Source organism: Culex pipiens, chromosome 1 (genome assembly GCF_016801865.2).
Source record: "Culex pipiens pallens isolate TS chromosome 1, TS_CPP_V2, whole genome shotgun sequence".
NCBI lineage: Eukaryota > Metazoa > Arthropoda > Insecta > Diptera > Culicidae > Culex > Culex pipiens.
In genome coordinates this window covers 12,959,049-12,965,716 of record NC_068937.1, presented here as the reverse complement: position 1 = coordinate 12,965,716, position 6,668 = coordinate 12,959,049, and the positions used below count along the sequence as shown (strand labels likewise).

Below are 6,668 nucleotides of genomic sequence, written 5' to 3'. Positions count from 1 at the left end.
ATACTGAGAGAAAAACCCACGAACAAACTGGTAAATTTGAACTATCAAATTTTAAACCGTCTGGATTTATATTTTCAGCTGTGTGATCACTGTGATGGTTTATATGACAAATTGTTTCAGAATTTCAGAATAAAAAAAATTGACAAAAAATAAATTAGATCTTAATTAAAGGTAATTTTTAAATAAAATTTAAATGTATCGTTTCAGTGTTGCTTATCTTTGAAATTAAAAAAAAATAAATTAAAAATAAATTTTCCGATCGAATAAACGGTTAAATTTCAACCAACGAGTATCAAAAAATGCTTAAAGACATTCTTATTCAGAGATATCCAGAGTCAACGTATATTAAAGTCTATGAATTCATAGAAATAATTTATTTTTTTATCGGCAAAAAAATGTAATGCACAGTAGGCTTTGAAGTGCTTACTTCATTAAAACGCAAAAAATAACATTAGCACATTTATTGAAAACAGTGTACAAACTGTTTTACAAGTATTTTCAATGAAAATCCCGGATAAACGAAAACTATATCGATTCTGGTGAGGAACTTAAAAAAACCTTTTGAGATATGGTCACCATTTGTAATAATGTTATTTGGCGGACCTTGATAACTATTTGTCAAATGGTTACCATAAGTAATAGAGTTATTTTAATGTTTGTAATGGTAAACAATTTTCTAGATAACTATAAAAAATTATTTGCGGATGTTTTCTCAAATGGTTACCCTAAATCATACGGTAATTTCAAAGTTCAAATGGTTCCAATGGCGGACCTTGATGACTATTTGTCAAATGGTTACCATTAGTAATAAAGTTATTTTAAAGTTTGTAATGGTCAACAATTTTCTTGATGACTTTAAAAAACTATTTGAGGATGTTTACTCAAAGTGTTACTCTAAATCATAAGGTAATTTTGAAGTTCAAATGGTTCATATTGATTCACGAATACCATACAGAAACAAAAACACGCGACTTCCCGAAGGTTAATAATTTGAAAAATAGTTACAATTTGCAAAAGCGTTTACCAAATTTGAATAAGTTTTATTTTTAAATCTAGAGTTTTTTTTATTAGGTCCTATAAACATATGAAAAACAATAGTTTATTGATCCTTTACAAAAAAAAAAAACTCTGGAAATGAAAGAATTAAACTTTTTTGTCTATAGCTTTATAAGGGGTTGGGTTGGTACTGGAGTCGGATTTGGGCAACTTCCGGAACAAGATTTTGTCTGACTAAGGGGCTGATAATGAGTAAAATTGTAACAGAAAAATGTTTAATATTACTCATTTTCTGTGGAGTTAAGCTTAAGGATGCAGTGCTATCATCAATTAGAAGTAGTATAAACAAACTTTTGCGCAGTTAGATATATTTTTTATTTTTTTCCGTCAAAGCATTGCTTTTAAGGCCACCGGCTACCACCGTGATTCTGGTCTTCATAAGAGCAATTGTACGGCGTTACGGGTAGCATCATTAATCCAGAACCAGCTTGTTGTGTGTTTTATTCATGGTCGTCTCACCGTCGAAAATCTAATAAAAATTAACTATTGTTAAATTATGATTGGATGAATCGTTCGAAAACTTACTTCAATACCAGCTCCAGCTACCAGTCCAAATAGCTAAAGTTCCTGTTCAGCTGGAGGTTTTCCGCCCCGGGCGAGAAGATAATAGATTCGACAAAGGATACGACCGTTGAAGAGCGCTCCGCAGTCGAACACCCCGCAGCCAATGTAGTCATCCCTTCGTCTCGGAATCCTCCTTTTTTGTCGGGGTAGCGCCTGCGTCATACTTGCACGGAAGCTTGATGAACTCTTTGACCATTCCGGATTTCTTGATCTCAACCTCGGTGACAGCATAGATGGCCAACAGGTCGGGTAGCTGATCGCGAGCAAAACAGCCGCCAGATTAGCCACACCCGGTAGGAACTTGGGGTGTAGATCTTACGGCTCGATGTCCAGAATCGTAAACCTTATTCTGCAGGCCGTACGAAACGGCAAGGTAGTGTTGATCACCAAGGCCTCAGAAGTTCCGAACTTGTCTTTGAACTTCAAATTAGGTACATCGTTGATGATTTCAATCGATTACATAGAAACCTTGGAATGAAAAAAGCTTGGAGAAAGTGGTCTTCTCCGGACCGAGCCTGGTGTTTCGGGCCGGAATGATGAATTTGAGAGGTGCGATGTGCACATTACGTCGGAGCATTTCGGTAAGCTTGTCACGGACATCGGCCGGATCGCCCTTGGTGCAGACAAATTTAACGCTGCCGCGGATGAGAGGCAGCAGCTTTGATGGCCGTGTCACGAATGGTCTGCATCTGCCGGGAACTGACCGGACCGGAACCGGTTGTCGATAAGCTTGGTCAGTGTTAAGTCCTAGGAAAAGGTAAATGGAATCAGTTTTTTTTAGATCAATCAAAGATTACTCTTACCAAACATCGCAGTCGTCATCGGCTGACCAAATATTCCGGCATCAGCTTGAAGTAGAGTTTGGCCAAAAGAATCATGTAGCACTGTCAGCACACGTTGATTCAAAACACTTAATCAAGACCGGCAGTTCACACCGAAATTCGAGACCCCGGCGCGGCTGCAATCTAGATCTGGGCTAGCGTGTTGATGGCGAGGTTCAGTTAGTTCGGAAGCTGCTTCCGGCTGTCGAACGGTGTGTCGAAATACATCTTGGCGGCTAGGCTGGTCAGAATAGATGTAACGGCTTTGGATCGTTCCAGTCTGATGCTTTTTAACGATCTTTCCATGGATTCTTATTTGACCGGCAGTTCAACTATTCCTTCGAGTGTGTCGCTATCGGTTTCCGGTGACTCGCAAAGCTCTTGGAGATCTTAAAAATAGTTGGAGAAGAAGAGATTCATTAATTATTGCACTTCCGGCGACGATCATATCCAGCATCTTGCTGTAATTGCTTACAATGTTGTGCTTATCCGGTTGCGTCGAAGGAATCAAAGACGACAGAAAGTTGGCAGTGCATATCAACCACCAAGCTCTAATCCAGCTACCAGCAGAGCGGGTCCAATTTGTCCTGGATTACACGGCAGAACCGACAACGGTAACGGACGCACTGGGTTTACAACGAAAATCAGGCGAGAACCAGTTTGTCTACCGAAAGCTGTAATAAAAACAAAAATATTTTCTTCTCCTCCTGGTCAATGTAAACCGCAACCTGTTCCGGTAGAAGCAGAGTTTGTTGCTGCGAAACAACTCTTTTTTATAATTTTAGTGGTAGGTAATTCCACTTACCAATTCAATCAATCAACAGGAAAAGTTCCGCTTTCAACATTTATACGAATCACTGACGTTTGTTTTGATTTGAGTTTGACAGTTGTTGTCCCAGATTTTTTTTCGATACTCATGTTCGAAACACGGTTGTATGCACTCAAAGTAAAAAGTATCCTTTTTTCAAGTTCACCCGTCGTCAGCAATCCTTCAAAATCAAAATCCTTTTTGAGGATTGAAAGTACCCTTTTGAGGGATACTTCTGACTTTGAGTGTGCAATCATTGCATATTAGATAATGCTTCAGATAGAATAAAATTTGTTTGACAATTTTTCGATACGCAATTCGTCTAAAACAGATGTAAAATTAAACATTATTTTTTTCAACATTCCATTTTACACCTTCCATTTTTACACATTTTTTTGCTGTGGAGTGTCGTGCAGCTGCACCAGTAGTACCAAGTAAGGTGGACATCATTTGGCTTACTTGGCCCTGGATTTCACTCACATTTGAGCTGCCAATGAAAACCAATCCGGAGTTTACCAATTTTAACTGACAGAATCTATACCAACAAAAAGAGAAAACAAACAGAGAAGCTCAAGAACAAAAAGGCTCGAAATTCATAAATAATTTCAAACATCTCATGTTTCTTATGTTTGTTACTTTATTTCAATTGTTTGATTATAATTATAAAATTTTTGGATTTTACGCATAATTGCGGGAGCAAGTATCGAGCGTAGCAAGAGAAAAAAATGAGAGAGCGCGCAAGCCAGAGTATTAATAATCTGCCTTGCGCGCTCTCTCGTTTCTCTTCTTTCGCTACGCTCCGTTACCTGCGCTAGTGCAGGCAATCGCAGGCAAAAACAGTCTGAAGTGAAACGTTTGTGCGGCTGGTCGTTGTTTACGTTTTGTGCGCAGGTATAATTTTCAAACAAATCATTTGATTTACCAGATACTTTGTTTACATTTTTCTTGTTGATCATTTCAGCGCCGTGGAGAACTTGAAACAACGGAACAGCTGGTACTGGAGGATTCGATAGGCAATCAAAAGAGAGCTTGGCGGCAGCCGACTTACAAAACAAATCGAAGCGAACGCTCGATTGGCATTAATCAAGGAAATCATTTGAATCATCAGATAAGTACATAATATTTGAATGTTACATTCTACTCGATACTTTGTGATTTTTTTCTTCTTATTTTTTTCAGGTTTGGACGACTTTGGCAGTATGATCAACCGAACAGAATCGGCAATCAACTAGCCGAAAAAGTTCTAATATTATTGTTGTGAACCATCCGTCAGAAAGTGAACAATTCTATACAAATTTGGTATGTACAAATTTAAGATAAACTTTAGCTTGCCATTTAATAATCGTTTATCAAATAGTAACAACAGGTCGAAAAATTATGGATAAACCTTAAATAACAATTTGAAAATTATTTCTCAAATAGTGGAACTGCCGGAAATTATAGATTTAACCTTAAATAACCATGTGAAAACTTTTTCCAAAATAGTAGCGCTCAGTAAAAATAGCAAGAAAAACCCTTTAAAACCATTTACGAACCATTTCTATAATAGTAGCAGCAAGGTTAAAAATTGTAAGAAAAACCTTGAAATATCATTTAAAAACCATTTCTGAAACAGTAAAACCGGTGGAAAAAGGTCGCTTTTTCGCGAAAATTTACTTTATTTTTACCATTACACAAATGGTAATTTGACGAAACGTTGTTCGGGGATTTTTAAGGTTACCGTTGCTAACCACCCTCAATTCAGATGGTCGAACTTTATGATAAATGGTAGGGTACCATTTCCGATATGGTTTTTTTAAGGTTTTGCTACCATTTTTCAAATTGTGGTTACGATCTCTGAAATGGTGACAAAACTATTTAACAAAAAGTTTTTTTAAGGTTCTCGTTTATGCGGGATGATATAACAGCAACTTCAAGCAAAATTTGTATTGTTCTTATCGTGTAAGGACTAAGAACCATTGGAGATTGGTCTATTAGTTCCTGAGACACATCTTCTTGAAATAAAAAATCAACTTGTACGATAAAAATATAAATGCGAACGCGATTAACAAATTAAAATCTTCAATTTACTTATTTCTTTATTTTGAAATAACTGTCAAAACTGAATTAGTTTTTAAAATAAGTGTTGATAACTAATATGATTTTAAAAGATAAAGGAGGAAAATAATGTAAAAGTAAATTGGTTGTGCTGGTTATAGAAAAGACTCTCTGTATCTTTCTAAACAAAAAACACAAATGAAATCCTTTTTTGTATTTCTGGAATTTAACTAATAAAAATTATGTTGAATAATATAGAATTGTAACTATTTATTAGAATCGATGTTTATTAAAGAAATATTTTGACTCTGGGAACAAAATCCTGCTAATTTTATGGTTTAGAAATTTTATATTTAAGAAACCTTGCTAAATTAAAAGTAAAGGAAACTTTATGTAAGCATTCATAAATCAATTAGATTTTTCCTGTAAATCTAATCTTAGTCTGCACTAGAATTCAAACATAAAAATATTTGAAGCATCAAAAAATTAAGATTAAAAAACATAATTTATTGAAATGTTTGAATATTTTTTTTGAATATCTATATTTTGAAATGATTAAAATTTATTTTTATAAAAAATCAGGATTTTTTAGCATTTATTATTTTATTATTTTAGTAGTTTTTTTTTATTTTTGTAATTTCTGATTTTTTAAACTATCATGTGTAATTGTTATCTTAAATTTTTAATGTTTTAAAAGTCAAGAAAACTTTATGTAAGAATTCTTAACCCAAGTAGATTATTCCTGTAAATCTGATCTTAGTCTGAATTTTGCTACAAGAACCATATTTTACATTCAAATGAAAATTTAAAGAAAAATGTCCTGTATACGGAGACTCTTAAAACTCCATACAAAAAAATGCTCAAGAAACAGTCAAGAAAAGATTTACGAAAAGATTTTGCTTTAGCGGTACGCAGCTGAAAAGGAACAGAAACAAAAAGCGGCTTTTGACATTTCTTCGGGTGCAATATGTGTTGATGAGATTTTGATTTGTTTATTTGAATGCGACTGAGAATAACGTTTGAAAAAAATGTATTCGCTAAAATAATATTGAAGAATTGCCTCATGAAGCCGACTGTCAAAACGCTGAATCTTAAAATGCCGAATATGTTAAGAATGGATTTTGTTTTTTGCTCAGAATTAAGTTTAAAATAAGAGAAAAGTCATTACAATAATCAATGGTACAATAATGGTATTTTTTAAATTTTGATATTTTTTAATATTAATTTTTTTTTTATTTTTTAGTTTTTGATTTTTTTTTATTTTTTTTATTGAATTTCTGATTTGTTTTGAAATTATTATGTGTAATTGTTATTTTAAATTTTTGATTTTTTTTATTATTGTTATTTTTGATTTTAAAAATTTTAAATTTTCAATTAGACCG

The 6,668-nt window shown here is 34.1% G+C and overlaps 1 pseudogene; it reads right to left on the bottom strand.

Annotated features, from left to right (window-relative positions):
• Window positions 1–1,339: 1,339 nt before the first annotated feature.
• On the bottom strand, window positions 1,340–3,320 carry LOC120416245 (60S acidic ribosomal protein P0-like; annotated as a pseudogene).
• Window positions 3,321–6,668: the final 3,348 nt, after the last annotated feature.